This window comes from Podarcis raffonei, chromosome 3, assembly GCF_027172205.1.
Source record: "Podarcis raffonei isolate rPodRaf1 chromosome 3, rPodRaf1.pri, whole genome shotgun sequence".
Classification (NCBI taxonomy): Eukaryota; Metazoa; Chordata; class Lepidosauria; order Squamata; family Lacertidae; genus Podarcis; species Podarcis raffonei.
The window spans coordinates 65,383,672-65,401,068 of record NC_070604.1 but is presented as its reverse complement, the minus strand read 5'-3'; the positions used below and the strand labels follow the sequence as shown (position 1 = coordinate 65,401,068).

At 45.5% G+C, this 17,397-nt stretch overlaps 1 pseudogene; it reads right to left on the bottom strand.

Moving 5' to 3' along the window:
• Positions 1–758: 758 nt before the first annotated feature.
• LOC128411578 (uncharacterized protein K02A2.6-like) lies at positions 759–5,995 on the bottom strand (annotated as a pseudogene).
• Positions 5,996–17,397: the final 11,402 nt, after the last annotated feature.

Below are 17,397 nucleotides of genomic sequence, written 5' to 3'. Positions count from 1 at the left end.
GAACGATGCTTTATTGTAAGTCTGTTGGGGTCCAAAACCCACGTTACCAAGAAGCTTGGCACACCTGGAACTTTGCACATGCCCTGAGTCTGTCTGCATGATCTGGCTTTGCTCTGAGCCATGTTGGTTGACAATCATTGCAGTGGGCACAGAAAGCCGTAGGGTGTGTGTCAGAGATAATACCAGCACATGTCAGGCACAAGCAGGAGGCTGCACCGTGAACTAATTAATTTCAGAATGTGACCAGCACTTTTGATTAATTCCCATTGGGAGTAAAGGACTTTATCCAGAAAACATACCCCACCACTGGACAATGACATTGCTTGCAAGTACAGCTGGCTGGACCACCACATTTTAGCTTATTTACTTTCTCTTTCCAATTTTATAAGTAAATGTGCTTGTTGGAAAACCATGCAATGTTTCTAGCAAATTAATTAAATTAATGTATTCTCAGCTGCTGCCAAAAGAGAACATGAGCACCTGCAAGGTTTGCTCTCTTGCTCCTATTCTGAAATTTGATTTCTGTTTGCAGTGCAGATATTCTTTAATTTTTAGCATTATGTATCTTCTGACTATGCCATTTCCAATGTCACTTTTAATGAGAGCTGCCAATTCTAGCAGTTACACTGAAGTCAGAACTTTACAGCATCAGGTTTCCGTCTTCACTGCCACAATGCAATAGGAACAGCTAAACAAGTTTTTCCTGACTGAGAAATGCTATCGGTCAGAATATAAACTTGAGAGCAATGCCTTATTTATCATAGTTTGAGAGCGCAGTTTTGGGAAGAGACAACTGTCCCCATTTTAGCTCCTTTTCCTATCCTACAGAAAGAAAATGGTATTTAAAAATAGGTAAGAGAAGAAGCTGTGTCTAGGAGATCATTTTTACAAAATTTTAAAATAGCAGTGGCATCTGATGCTATAACATATAGGAATAATGTATCATTACAGTAATGATAGTTGTTGTTGGTGTTGGTGTAAGCAATGCAAGAATGAAGATGGCATAAACTGTATATGGCTGAAGATTGGAAATGGCTGAAGATCAAAAGATTTTGAAAAAGCATAACATACCCCATTAGTTTAAGCTATCCAATATACCATTCCACCAGATCCCTTAGTTATTTGGGGGTGGCAACGGGGTGTGTGTGTGGATGTACGGAAGAGAAAGGAAAGCCTGATGACAGAGAAATTGTCTGGAATAAATTGACTGAAGCCAAGTTTCCAATTGCGAAGAAGTGTCGGGACTTGAAAGTCTTGGAAGGTGGCAGAAATGTCTAAATTAATAGAATATATCGGGGGGGGGACAGAATACAGTAGATTGGAGGTGCAGAAGGCCTCTTCCACATGTAGATGGTCTTTTTCTGATTTAGTGCAAGAAGAGGTCCCTTCCAACTCTACAATTCTATGACTCTATGACTAAAATCCAGATATGCACCTCTGTTTCCACAAAGCATTGCACCCCTCTTGTACAATACCACGTGCCGTCATCTAGCACCAGCACAACAGTTTCCCAGAATTTCTCCCAACAGCACACCTCTGGATCCAGCCCAGCACTGTTTCACAACTCACTAATTCCTTTTATTATTATTTTTAAAGAAAAATATAGACATAATTTAAAATAATATTGATAGATTGTGGAGGTTTCTAATTATTTAGTTCAAGCTGATTAATAGTTAAATGTTATTTGTATTACACAAAGTGAACTTGTAGATACAATGTGCCATTACAGTTGTATGACTTTATGCTATTATATACTTAACTGATCTTTCAAAGTGGCGCAGACGAATTAATTTCATGATTATCCTTAAGGTGAACAGCCTTCAGGCAAAATCCAACAAAAATTCATGATTTAGGAGGCTCTGCTTTCTTCTTTTGCCTTATTTGGCAGATGGGTGGTGGTGCATATCCACTAATAAAAAAGGCTTTCTTTCTTGAATGAATGATGAGTCCAGAAGCACATACATCTTCAGTAGTATGAGAGAATGCCAAGAAATGATTAAGCAAGGATTGGGATTTCTTTCAGGTTCTCTCCAGCTCCTCCACTCACCCAGAGCCAAACTCCTTAAACTTGTCAGTCTTTAATACATCTGGTGAGAAACATCCTGCAGAATGCCAGATATTTACTTACAGCTCAATATTATGCATGTAAGTCCTGTAAAGTTCAATGGAATTTTCTAGGGAGTAAATGAACAGAGGAATGCAGTGTCGCAGCACATCCCTACATATTTACCTGGTATTAAGTCTCACGTCATTCAGTGGAGCTTACTCCCAGATAACTACGTATAGGATTTTAGTTTCATTCATTGCAGTTCTGAAGTTAAGTCCACTGTTGCAGCTGTGTTCATGATGGATTCAATCAGAACAGATTCAGTCTCTAGGGCAGTGTTTCCCATCCCTGACTCCCCCCCACCCCCCGGCTGACCATTTGAAGACTGTTGAGAGTCTTAATGGCTGACTTGTTTTTCTGCCTGTTGTAGCAATTGAAATGCGCTGTGCTAGATGCTGTTTGCCTTTTCATTGAATTTAAAAGACTGTGGACCACCCGAATGAAGCTGGTGGTCCACGGTCCACAGTTTGAGAACCCCTGCTCTCGGGAATTGATATTGTGGGAGAGAGAATAAGGTATGGTGGTTAAAAGTTAAAAATGTTGCTGTAGGCATTGCCAGCTAGATTGAATGCTAATTGAAATATACTCAGAGTCGCAAAGTGATTTCATGCTCTTTATTCAGCTCATAGTGGTGAGGAGGAATGAATGAAAGTCCCCTCAAAGTATCTGCTTTATATACATTATTTACACAATGGGCTGCACATGATTGGCTAATTCCGGAATTCTACTGTAAGCCAATCAGGTTGTGGATTCACTTCTATCTGGAGCATGATTGGGTAGTTCCTGCCAACCAATCATACTGCTGCATTGTTCTAGGACCAATCAGACTGCTGCATTCTGAATCCTATTGTTCTAGGACCAATCAGACTGCTGCCTTTTGGATCCTATTGTTCTAGGACCAATCAGACTGCTGCAGTTTGGATCCTATTCAACTCAGTACATAACACCCCTCCCCTCTAAGTTCCAGTCCTGCCCGGGAGGTCGCATTCATAGTCCTCGAGGTACGCTGGCGGCCTACGTGTGCGTTGCGGCCTGGGGTGTTCCCTGGTCCGGGGTTCAGGTTCTGGCTCGTGTTCCAAGGATGCTGGCTGTGATGGGGCTATTTGGTCTGGCGCAACCGGCTCGCTCAGTCGTGGTTCTGGTTCCGGTGTCCTTTCGGCCTCGCAGGTCCTCTCTGAATTTAGTGATTCTGCCTCTCCTGCTGGCCCCTCGTGCTCTATGGGCCTCACTGCCCCTCTGTTCCCTTGGGACTCCTCTGACCTTTCCTCCTCCTGGTTTTCTCCCGGGAATCGTCGCCGTATCTGGTCGCAGTGGCGGTGCCAGCATTGCCCCCCATCTGTTAGCACCTCGTACGACACGGGGCCAGTGACCCTGGTGACTGTGGCGGGTACCCATGCTGGGCCTGCCCCAAAATTCTTTGCGTACACTGGGTCCTGGGCCTCGAAGGTCCGGGAGTTCCTGCCTTCCCCCACCACTACCTCATCCTGAGCTCTATCGGGGTGAAGGCGGTCCAATCTGATTGCAAGGCACCGACCCATTAGTAGTTCAGCGGGGCTCCGGCCAGTCGTTGAGCTGGGGGTGCTGTGCTGTGCTAGAAGGAATGTGGCAAGGCGGTACTCCCAATCCCCTTGCGTCATGCGGCGAAGGGTGTCCTTGGTGGTCCGCACCATGCGTTCTGCTTGGCCATTGGTGGCAGGATGGAATGGCGCCGAACGGATGTGGCGGATGGCGTTCTGCGCTGTGAAGGTTTGGAATTCTCCTGACGTAAATGCAGTCCCGTTGTCTGAGACGAGAGTGTCAGGGAGCCCGTGGGTTGCAAACAGCCTGCGTAGTACCCGGATGGCTGCGGACGTAGAAGTGGACGGTACCAGTGCGACTTCCAGCCATTTGGTGTAGGAGTCCACCACTATGAAGAATGTTTTCCCCTGAAAGGGGCCAGCGAAGTCCACATGCAGGCGTGACCGTGGTGCTCGGGCGGACTCCCAGGACTGGACTGGGGCCCTTGGGGGATCTGGGCGGGATTCTTGGCAGGCCTGGCAGTGTTTGACCCAGGCCTCTATCTCTCCGTCGATCCCCGGCCACCACACATAACTCCTGGCAAGGGCCTTCATTTTTACTACCCCTGGGTGTGTCTCGTGTAGGGCTGTGAGGACCCTTTTGCGGAGGGGCTGGGGAACAACGACCCTGCTTCCCCATAACAGGCACCCCTTGTGGGCCGACAGTTCATGTTTGCGGGTTGTGTAGCCGGCGAATTCTGGCCCGGGGCTGCTGCTGGGCCATCCCCTCCACACCCAGTCCAGGACCCGGGAGATGACCCTATCTTTCTTGGAATGGTGTGCAACTTCTTGTGCCTGAATGGGGCGGTCGGGAAGCAGCTCCAGGCTCATAACCTCTTGTGCAGGTGCTGGGTCGGGGCCTGTTTCCGGTAGTGGTAGCCTGCTGAGGGCATCCGCATGGCCCATCGCCTTCCCCGGACGGTGAATCAGTGCATACTGGTAGCTGGCAAGGAAAATTGACCACCTGAGGACGCGAGGAGACAGCACTTGGGGGGTCTGCTTTTCAGGGGCAAATAAGCCAAGCAACGGCTTGTGGTCAGTCACCACGGTGAAGGGCCGCCCGTACAAGAAATCATGGAATTTTTTTACTCCCTTCACGATTGCCAGACCCTCCTTGTCGATTTGCGAGTAGTTCCGCGTTGAGTGTCTGGGAAAAGTATGCCACCGGTACCTCTCTTCCATCCGGGAGTTGGTGTCCCAGGACAGCGCCAATTCCATAGGGCGAGGCATCGCATGCTAGCACCACCGGCAGCCTCTCGTCGAAGTGTGCCAAGACCGAGTTTGAGACAAGCAAGTCCTTGACTGCCTGGAATGCGGCCTCCTGGCGCTGGCCCCACACCCAAGGGGCCCGCTTGTCCAGGAGTCTGTGTAGGGGCTCTGCTACCGCCGCCTTGTGGGGAAGGAAGGAATGGTAAAAGTTCAATAGTCCCAAGAAGGCCTGAAGTTCAGTCTTGTTCTTGGGCGCTGGGGCATCACAAATGGCCCGTACCTTGTCCCCAGTCGGGTGGACCCCTTCTGCGTCCACCATAAATCCCAGAAAGTCCACCTGAGGCACTCCTAGTAGACATTTTTCCCGCTTCACCTTGAGACCCGCCGTCTGGAAACGGTGCAGAACGGTGCAGAGGCGGTCCTCAAACTCCTCTGGTGTGGGCCCGGCAATCAACACATCATCGAAGAAGGGGGTGACGCCAGGAATCCCTTTAAGTAGAGAGTCCATTAGATTCTGGAATATGCCTGGTGCCACGCTGACACCGAATTGCAGCCGCTTTACCCTGAATGCTCCTCTGTGCGTCACAATCGTCTGTGCCTCTGCTGTGGCCTCATCTACTGGCAGCTGTTGATATGCTTGGGCCAAGTCCAGCTTGCCAAAAATTTTCGACCCAGCCAGGGTGGCAAGAACATGGCTGACCACTGGCACTGGGTATGCATGGGCCGTGAGGGCCTTGTTTATGGTACATTTGTAGTCTGCGCAGATGCGGACTGAACCATTAGGCTTGACGGGCGTGACGATTGGGGTTTCCCAGGGGGCATTAGGCACCGGCTCCAGCACTCCTTGCTCCACGAGCTGGTCCAATTCCTTGTCTATACGGGGTTTCAGGGCGAACGGGACCCGGCGGGCCTTGAGCCTGACCGGTCGTACTGCGGGGTCAAGCTGTAGAGCAATGGGGGGGCCCGTATACTGCCCCAATTTCCCATCGAAAACCCCCGGAAATTCCTTGCATATGGCGTCCACGTCCACTTGTAAGCTAGTGTGGTTCACCCCGGTGACGGCTAGCCCCAGTGGTCCAAACCATGCCAATCCCAGTAAGCTAATGTAGGGGCCCTTGACCACAAGCAAGTCCAGTTGCCGCGTCCGCCCTCGGTATTGCACCCTGAAGGTCCCCACCCCCATTGTGGGGACCTTACGTTTTTGGAAGTCCCGGAGGGTGAATGGGGCCGGCCTGAGTTTGGGACCCCCAGTAGGACACAGTTTCCTTAAGGTCCTTGCCGAGATTATGGATAGAGTTGAACCCGTGTCAAGCTCCATGCGGCATGGGGCCCCCTCTATCTGTACGTCAACATAAATTTTCTCTACGTTGGGGTGGGGCAACTGGTATACCTGGAAGTCCGTGAGCTCTGTCGAGTTGCCTTGGTGCGTTGGGCCCCGGGACCTGGGGCTCTTGGATTGGTCATCTGATGCCTGGCGTCGGGTGGGCCGAGCCCGACACACCCGGGCGATGTGTCCCAATTTTCTGCACTGCCTGCACTCTGCGTTGCGGAAACGGCAGGTCCTCCTCTCGTGACTTTCTCCACAGCTTGCGCAGCTCCCTCCTTCTCGTCGAGGCAGCTGTGGTATGTGGGCTGCTTGAGTGCGCTGCTGTACTCGGTGCACCTCCTCCCTGTCGGATCCTGAGTCGTCGGTGAGGTCTTCGTGGTGGACCCTCGGTTGGGACAGCTGGCTCGGCCGTGCCTCTTGCGTCGACCTCTCGGCAGCTTCCGTTGCCAGGGCCTCCTCCAGAGCGACCTGGAACGTTAGGTCCTTCTTAGCGTAGAGGCGTCGTTGCAGCTTCTCATCCTTCAGGCCACCGACGAGGCGGTCACGAAGCATGTTCTCCAGCTCTGAGAAGTTGCAGAACCAGGCGGCTTGGCGGAGAGAGGTCACAAACCCAGTTATGGTTTCCCCAGGGGCTTGCCGCTTTGCGTAGAAGGCATTTCGACGAGCCACCACTGAGGGCTGCGGCGAAAAGTGCCCCTTCAGCTGTTCCATTATTGTTTTGTATGGAACAGTAGCGACGTCTTCAGGCGCAAGGAGAGCCCGGGCGATTTCAAACGTCTCCTCTCCGCAGACGCTGAAGAATATCGCCCTCTTCTTGGCGTCTTCTTCATCGGTGACCCCTTTGGCTTCTAGGAGGAAGGTGAAACGGGAGGCGTACGCTTCCCAGTCTCCCGATGCTGGGTTGAACGGCGAGAAGCTGTTGTCGGTTGCCATTCTGAGTTCCTTGTGTCCCGGAGCTGAAGCCTGGATACACGGTGCGAGGCAGCGGTGCGGCAGGTGGCGGTGCTGCGGTGCTGTGTGTGGCAGTCAGCTCAGCGGGATCCCACCTTCATCGCCAGTGAAATATACTCAGAGTCGCAAAGTGATTTCATGCTCTTTATTCAGCTCATAGTGGTGAGGAGGAATGAATGAAAGTCCCCTCAAAGTATCTGCTTTATATACATTATTTACACAATGGGCTGCACATGATTGGCTAATTCCGGAATTCTACTGTAAGCCAATCAGGTTGTGGATTCACTTCTATCTGGAGCATGATTGGGTAGTTCCTGCCAACCAATCATACTGCTGCATTGTTCTAGGACCAATCAGACTGCTGCATTCTGAATCCTATTGTTCTAGGACCAATCAGACTGCTGCCTTTTGGATCCTATTGTTCTAGGACCAATCAGACTGCTGCAGTTTGGATCCTATTCAACTCAGTACATAACACTAATATTAAATCCTAATAAACCATCAGTGTGTGTCAGTACCCAAACAGACATGTGGATCCTGGCCATGTCATAGTAATGCCAGAAAAAGGACACAACTGTATACCTTCCAAGTACCCCATTTTAAGCAGGACGTTCACAATTCCTTTGAAGGTTATGTCTTTGTCCCAGGGCACCCTAATTTTGTACAGCATGCATACAAGGGACACGGAAGAGTTCCTGCTGTGGCAATGGGATTGGGAAAGAGATACGAGAGCTCCTTCCCTACCCCACCAACATGGCACCCTTCTTTTCTACTACAACTTTCAGCCCCTGGGAGGGAGAGGAAGAGGCCCAATGTTGGCACTTGCACACCCACCCAGGATGTCTCTGTGTGGCTGCCATAGCCTCAGGTTGCCATGGCATGAGCCGGCAAAGGTATGGGGATGGTTTGGGGATGGGCAGCAGCGGCATGGTGCATGGGGTGTGTGTCCCCCAATTTGCTGCCCCAAGGTGCAATGGCCAGGTTTCTTAGAAAGTCAGGCAAACTTTATTTTATTAAATTTATATGCTACCCTTCTTCCTTAAGAAGCCCAGGGTTGTCATGGGAAGGGGACGACTTCTTTTTAAATCACAACTTCACTAAAACTATGTTATCAAACGGAACAAGCCTACAGGCAGTATTTATTATTATTATTATTATTTTAGAAAGATAAAGATCAGTGTCTTACTACTTTGTGTACGCAAAGCACATACTGATTCAGGGAATAATATTTTTTAAAAAAATAAAAACTTGGTAATGAACACTTCTTGACTATATTGTGTCATTTCCCACCTACACACAAAAAGAAAATGCAAACATCTTTTTCAGCTTTTCGGTTAAACAAAATACATGTTTCCCCCAAGTTTCTTTAAATTGCCTGTTGGTCGCCAATATAATTTTCATAATCACATGGAAGTTACAGTATTCCAGGAAATATTTTATTTTTCTTTAAAATGCACATTCCATAAGTCAGTAATGGGAAAGGTCAGTATTATGCCTCATAAAGACACAGGAGGGAAGAAAAAGAATGAAGTTTATTGTGAAGGTGAATAATGAGTTCACAGGGTGACCAAGAGAAAGGAAATGTGTCAAAACAGAGAACGGGAAGGGGACAGGGCCACATAAAATTTAGATATCTGAATTTATGCATTCCTTAATAGAGCGTCCCTATTTTTTGAGGTTTATTGGAGGGTATGAGATACAAATTTATAAATTATTTAAATAGCAAAACAATCCATCTCATCATAGTGGGGAAGACCATGATAAAGTGCAACTGCTGATGGGCAACTTCAAGGCTCTGTTCTCCTTTCCTTTGGTTTCTTATATTTAATCTAGGCTTGGTCTGGAAAATCCCTTCAAATAGAAGACTCTTCTCTGCAAAAGTAGGATACATGACCACCCTGTGAGTTAAGAGCAGAGTTCACTCCTCCACTAGCAATTATTTTATTGAGACCCTATGTGGACCTAAAGCAATTAAACAGCAGCAGTACCTCTTCCAAGCCACAGCAACGATCAGTTTCCCATGCCCCAGAGGAGTGCGTCACTATTTTGTCACAAGGACAGACAGTTACCACACATCTGAAATTCCCTTATATTCTCTTATTATCTTTTTAGGAACATGTGGAATACATCATTGAGCTGTCATAGTAAGCACTGATCCATGACCACTGTTCCTTTTCGTTCTGCAAGATGGAAAACGTACCTAATGTAGAGAGCTCCAGTACCATTATGGCAACCTGCCTAGGCTCATCCACCTGGCCGCTTTCCCCAATGCTTTCCCCTAGGAAAACCCACTGTTTACTGCTTAATCCAAAGGTACAAATATCAATCCTGTGTATTGACGTTTGCTCCAATTCAACGGCAGACAGCGGGTTTTCTGGGGGAAAGCTGCAGGGTAAATGAAAAACCGCTCTGATCCATGGCTAGAAAGAATGGTACAAACAGAAAACCTCTCAAACTTGTGCTTTCTAAGAATAGGACAAGTGGAAGTGTGGCTTGGTCCCCAGTCTTAAAGGGCCAGACGACAACTGCAGTAGCAACCCAGTGTCCTGGTAAAGAATTATTATTATTATTATTATTATTATTATTATTATTATTATTATTATTATTTTATTCATATCATGCCCATCTGGCTGGGTTTCCCCAGCCACTCTGGGCGACTCCCAACAGAATATTAAAACACAATAAAATATCAAACATTAAAAACTTCCCTAAACAGGGCTGCCTTCAGATGTCTTCTAAAAGTCAGATACAGTGGACACTTGGGTTGTGAACGTGATCCGTGCGGGAGGCACGTTCGCAACCCACAGCTTTTGCAACCCACAGCGCCGCGTTTGCGCATGCACCGGTTGTGATTTGCCACTTCTGTGCATGTGCAAAGTGCAATTTAGCGCTTCTGCGCATGCATGAGTGCCAAAACCCAGAAGTAACCTGTTCCGGTACTTCCGGGTTCGGCACGGTGTGCAATCTGAAAAGGCGCAACCTGAAGCATCTGTAACCCGAGGTATGACTGTAGTTGTTTATTTCCTTGACATCTGATGGGAGGGCATTCCACAAGGTGCGTGCCACTACTGAGAAGACCCTCTGCCTGGTTTCCTGTGACCTCACTTCTCACAGTGAGGGAACAGCCAGAAGGCCCTCAGAGCCCTCAGTGTCTGGGCTGAATGATGGGGGTGGAGACGCTCCTTCAGGTATATTGGGCCGAGGCTGTTTAGGGCTTTAAAGGTCAGCACCAACACTTTGAATTGTGCTCGGAAATGTACTGGGAGCCCATGTAGGTCTTTGGTAGAAAAACATGGTACTGCTGTACTGCTGTACTTCCTCATCACTTTATAAGGTTGTGGGTTGTTATAAATTGTATTTAATGTTGTTTTTAATGCTGTAACCCGCCCTGGGATCTTACGGTGAAAAGTAGGTAATAAACAAACAAAATACATATTTGAGAGGCCAACTGAATAATATGCTGCAGTTTAGAAGATATTTGCAGTGAATTTTCTACAGAGAGAGAGGGCGGGGAAACACTTATGAAAAAACTAGAAAAACAGGTACATAAATCTATAGCTCAAGAAGGTTATAATTGAGGTTGCCAAAGGCTTCAACTCCTTTAATAAAGCCCACAACAGAGTATGGCCAGGTGAGGCCACAAAATGAAGCCTCATTTGCTGAAGGAATAAGTGTTGGCAGTGCAAAAGCTGGCACTCGGGCCTCAGTCATTTCCATAGCCCACTGTGTCATTGTACCATTAGGGGGTAACACTCTGTTAGGCAGTACTATGTGACTACTGCTGCCTCGGTTAAGTATTCCAAAATTGTGATTAACTCAACAGCAAGCTGCAATTCAGGTACTATTATTACTTGAAGCCCTTGGCAATGATGCAAAACACAGAGCAACCATATACATTATGGAAGAATTGGAGGCATTTTCCCACCTCCCTAGAAGTTACAAAGCATCCAGTTTATTGTGCGTTTTCTTTCACCTGGTCACCCTTTCACAGGATATCACAGGAGGCTGTCTATTCCTGTCAAGGAACACAAATCAATGCTGTTTGGATGACGTGTTTCTAGGGTAGTAATCAGGCTTTAAAATAATCCACTGTATTACTTTTCTTTCCTCTTCACAATAGCATCACATTAGCACTTGCACTTAAAGTGCTTGTTTGGTGTGCAATTGAAGATGCTGTAATTATCACTGTAACACTCAAGTTTATATTAAGGCACCAAATGAGGTGGGGGGGAGTGATACAACTTATTTAATTTATACCCAAGATACACTTTTCAGTACATGTCTTTAAGGAGCAAAATTAGAAACCTAAGGAAGGCTCAGCTTCTGAAAATGCCAAGAGGGACAATACGAGAAGATTTTAAGATTATATAAAGCATTTAAAAAGAATACAGAATAGATCTTTTGGGGGGCATTAATGTAAGCATTAATCCAAAAATATCATGGCAATTTTAACTATTTTTACTCAAATTATTTGAAGTTTTCTTCTTTCCCACCAACATTACATAAATGTAATTAACAGCAAAAAAAGCATTAAAATTTAAGGCTATGGAGAAGACAAGGAATCAAAGTCAAGTGTCAGCAATATTCAATCAGTTGAAAAACTAGACTAAACTCTTTCTTTCACTTTCTGCCAATGTTATCCTAACCTCAGGCAGAAAAAACCAGGCAAATAGGAAGGTCTTTCAAGAATTCATAAAATGTTCAAGTTTTGGCAAGTATCCAAAGAAAGGGAGTTCATTATTGTACAATAGCCTCTGGCAACATTTCTTCTTAATTTGCCAGAAGTTGAATAACCAAATGGGTAGAGGCAAATGCCTTAGTAAATGATGACAGAAGAAGCCCCCTCCCACCTGCCTTTCTGTCACTCATTCTCCATCAATCTGATGTACTGAGTAATAGTGTGTCATGGGGCAAAACCCATGGAAAATGCAATCCTTTTCAGCTAAAAAGCATTATAAAAACTTTTAACGGCTGTATTTGGACATTTCTCTTACATTTCTTTTAATTCTGGAAAGATTCATGAAAAATAAAATCCTTATAAAGTTGTGTCTGTAAAGATTGAAAGAACCTTAATAGAAGCTGTTGCAAAATGTTGTAAGATATGAGGCTATTGAAAGCTGACCACACCACCTGATCAGATTTCATCATCACTAGTCTTTGTAATTTCAAATTTGGCTAGCCTGCTTGACAGAGAAATGGGATGATCCACAAACAAGGATGAACTCTGAAATGATCAGAGGAATTTTTTGGGTGGTGAAATCAGAAAACCCCAGATAATCTATCTCTACAAGCCCTCACAATCCTCAAAAGCTGTCTTCCTGAAAGATGCCACAGCTGGAAAGAAACTGGATTAGATAGCCCTTTGATACGATCCAGAACGGCTCTTTTATGCTCTGTCCCCTACAAATGCTCTCTACAGATGGGAGAGCGGGGACCAGACCAAGATCATAGCGTATTACTAGGTAGTAACATTTAGTCTCGATGTATGTATGTGTCATTCTCTTAGAATGGCAATGGTATCCACCTGAGAGATGCAGGAACCCATCTAAGGGGTGCTGGAACTGAGTTTCTGCGAGTTTCAGCTGAAAAAAGCCCTGGGTTTAAACAAAACAAAACAAAACAAAACACAATCATTCAAAAAGAGCGGGATTAGACAAATGTATATAGCACCCATGGAAGGTCAGAAGGTACATGATACAGCTGGTGTTGTGGTCTAAACCATTGAGCCTCCTGGGCTTGCTGATTGGAAGGTCGGCGGTTTAAAGCCCCACAACGGGCTGAGATCCCATTGCTCTGTCCCAGCTCCCACCAACATAGCAGTTCAAAAGCATGCCAGTGCAAATAAATACAGTGGTACCTTGGGTTACATATGCTTCATGTTACATATGCTTCAGGTTACAGACTCTGCTAACCCAGAAATATTACCTCGGGTTAAGAACTTTGCTTCAGGATGAGAACAGAAATCGTGCTGCAGCGGCGGGAGGCCCCACTAGCTAAAGTGGTGCTTCAGGTTAAGAACAGTTTCAGATTAAGCACGGACCTCCGGAACGAATTAAGTACGTAACCAGAGGTACCACTGTAGGTACTGCGGTGGTGGGAAGGTAAACGGTGTTTCCGTGCGCTCTGGCACTCGTCACTGTCCTCTGTGCACTAGTAGCGGTTTAGTCTTGCTGGCCCCATGACCCGGAAAACTGTCTGTGGACAAACGCCGGCTCCCTCGGCCTGAAATCAAGATGAGCACCGCAACCCCATAGTCGCCTTTCCTTTACCGACCAGGGGTCCTTTACCTTTACCTTTACCTTTACCTGATACAGCAACTCTGCTGAATGTAAGCAGGTCTGAGTCAGTCAGTGTCTGGATGAGAGATGTCACTCTATCAAGGACAAAACATGAAACATAAAGTAGAAATGACTTCTCTTTTGAAGAAAATGCAGTCAAGGCTTCTCACAATATGTGGCAACAAAGTTTTCAAACATAACTAAACAACTGACCCAAGCACTAGTCTAAATAAAAAACATTGTTATCTGAAGTTACATAGAAAGGAGATGTGCAGTTGTGATCCTACACATGTACAGTATCTTATGAGGCTTCCTCCAGGGAAAATACACACAGGATTACAGCTTTAGATACATCTCCCTAGAACACTAAAATCTTAATGCTGTTAACAGAAAACTTGTGGCAAAACAATCTTGCATATATTCATCTAGGGATAGATGTATCAGTCTATTTCCAGTTTGTGTCAATTTCGCATGTGTTCATGTATGAGTCTGCTCTGTCCAATTTCTCTATTAATATGCACAATTTTAATCTGCATGAAAATACATATTTAAATAATATTTCATATCAACATACGCATTTCTAAACATGTGCCATCCTAATATATGCATATTTAATTCATTTGGTATGTTTTTGAGCCAATAACACTACATGATAATAGTTAATGACTGGTAGGATGACATCAGTGTTCACAGTCTGTGAATCACTAGCTCTGTATGCAGTGAGGTCATTGTCTGATCTCACAGACTAAGATCCTGGAAACCTTGATTTGGTTTCTAAGCAGCCATGTGCCTGCTGGAGTTAATGAACTACTACCAAATTTATTCTGCAGCCTACATATTCAGGCAATCAGTTTTTAATGGCTTCAAAACAAGTGCAGCATTGACAAGCATAATAGCAAGTGATAATGCTCAGTGGCATCTATGCTCTAACTGCTGACATTTTACCAGTCACCGCCCACGCACTTTCAAACATATCTTCACAACCAAAATGGCTAGAAACTTATTTTGTACATGTGTGTTCTTTTGAAGCAATATTCATAGAAAATTGGATTTTACAGCCAACGCCACACTTTTTTTGTTTTTATTGACATTTTCTACACAAATCACACCAATGGGTATCACATTTCACTAGTCCAGATTAATAAATGAGTGGTAGCTCAGCATTTATTGTGTTTTGTGTTATGTATTGAAGTTCTCACCCTGGCCCAAAGGAGTATCGTGTATGTAGTTTTCACTCAGGTCCACGTCAGTTATTTTAGGCGGGAAACCCTGGGTTGTTGTTGCTATAATGTTGACAGCCGGCTGCCTATAAAAGCAGGCCGGCTGAGCTGTTTGCTGTTCAGTTCAGTTCTGTTCCAGCTTACAAATAAAGAACTGCTTTGGAGAAATTGCTGCGTCGTCTGATATGTTCACCCACAACTTAACATTTTGTATGCACTTGTCACTATACCAAAGTCCCAAAGGTGACAGCAGTTTCAGCAGCATCCCTGAGCTGTCTCCCAGACATTCAACTGTCCCCACATCATAGGGCAGACATGGAGGGTGAGCACTTAACTTCCCCAGCAAGTCACCAAAAAATGGTGACACAGACACCCAGGGGGCATGGAGTTTCCCCTCAGCAACTTTTTCTGCACCCCCACCCATTATACATGGGTCATCTCTTTACCTCTGATTCTGCAAATGAATTAGACAAGTACTCGTTAAGAAGCTTGAGCTGTGTACACACCAGATTGTTGATACACTTGTGGGTTGCACAGAGCCAGTTTTCCCGCATGCTCTTTCGTGCATGTTCATCTACACATGACCACTTTCAGTTCAACTAATGGGTGATGCCCTGCATTGTTGTCCCTTCCCCTCAATTAGTACTCCCCCAATCCCCACCCTCCCTGAGATCCATGTGGGCATGAGATACAAGTTTTCCATTATACCTTACTTTAACAAAACAATGGGTTGAATCTGCATTATTCACTGGGGCTGTGGTTGCAAAATATGGGGATGATAAGCCCAACAGCCAAAAAAACAAAGTGTGATATATTATTTTAAAAGGCCCATATTAATGCTTTCAGCAAGAGCATCTGCTCACCCCTCTTCATCAGTGTCAACCTTTATTGAGCATTACAAGCTAAATATCTCTTCCTTGGTATCCTCAGAGATAGCAGCAAGGTACGCACACATCTGGGAACTGCTAATGTACCATATCCTTGTCTAGGATGCCCTCTACTGCTGCAGGAGAATGGAGTGTAGCATTTTCTGTAACTGTTCTTTCTCTAGAGTGGCTAGAGAGCAATCTACCCTTCTAGGTAAGATGTATAGGGAGGGGGGTGTTGCTCAAAGTTTTTAGTGTATTCCATGGTGTATTTTATTACAGCATGAGCTATGGTATGTACCCAAGACCTCTCTTCCACATAAGAAGGGCACAAAGATTCAAGTTTTGGCCCTGCCTACTGGAGTGCACGGTAAGAGATCCTAGTCCAGGACGCCCTCCATACAGTATAGAGAAGGATAGGTAAAGGTAAAGGGACCCCTGACTATTAGGTCCAATCATGACCGATTCTGGGGTTGCAGTGCTCATCTCGCTTTATTGGCCAAGGGAGCCGGCGTACAGCTTCTGGGTCATGTGGCCAGCATGACTGAGCCGCTTCTGGTGAACCAGAGCAGCGCACGGAAACGCCGTTTACCTTCCCGCCAGAGCGGTACCTATTTATCTACTTGCACTTTGATGTGCTTTCGAACTGCTAGGTTGGCAGGAGCAGGGACTGAGCAACGGGAGCTCAGCCCGTTGCGGGGATTCGAAGCCGCCCTTCTTATCCGCAAGTCCTAGGCTCTGTGGTTTAACCCACAGTGCCACCCGCGTCCCTATAGAGAAGGATACTTCACAGTAAATTCAATGTTCCAGTTCACATGACCATTTCTAACAAAGCAATTTTCAATGGGAGTTGACCTTGTGTGGTTCCAGTTATGCTGAACTGAGCTTCTGAGTTTTCCCAACACGCATCCCAGAGCAAAATTCACCATGTTCTGGACAAACTTACTTTTGAAAGATTTTTCATAAAAGCATTACATTGTAAAGCAGCCATACACTGAAATATTCACAAGACCATTTGGGTTGATGAGAAGCATTCAAAGACTACTTCATATTATTTTTACCACATCAAAAAATGGTTTGGGAAATGGCTTGGAAAATAAATGGCTTGGAAAGCAAAACCTACCAGAAAGCCTTGATCCTAAGAACAGTTACAGGTAGGTAGCCGTGTTGGGCTGCCATAGTCAAAACAAAATAAAAAAATTCCTTCCAGTAGCACCTTAGAGACCAACTAAGTTTGTTATTGGTATGAGCTTTCGTTTGCATGCACACTTGGTATCTGAAGAAGTGTGCATGCGCATGAAACTTCATGCCAGTAACAAACTTAGTTGGTCTCTAAGGTGCTACTGGAAGGATTTTTTTAATTTTGATCCTAAGAAGTAATACCACCATTAAGTTCAATGGGACTTACTGTCAAGAACACACAAAAGTGCAGCCTAAATATTGCAAGATGCAAGTCATTTTGTAGCCTACATTTGGATGCACTTAAAACTGGTGTTGTATCGCCTATTTTAGAAATATACACTTTGGTTAGAAAGCACTTCTCCTCCTGAGAAACTAAAGACTTTTAAACAGGCGTTTGATATTATGGAGAATAACATTTGCCTATCAGTATGGCAAACACACCATCTAGTGAGTCAACTCTGCATAGCAGCTTTCCTATGTAGCTGTACAGAAACATATTCAATATAGAAGCAAGATCAGCATTCGATTCATAAAACCACCATTTCTCTAATGGCTGGGAATAAGTGACAGCTTTTACAGTCTTATATTGAAATATAAGCATGTGACCAAAACTAGATTTCTTATAACTGAAAAATATGAAACATTTTGCAGAATAAAAAAGGCTGCGGGGTGTGGGTGTGTTGGGAGTACCACAAGCACAG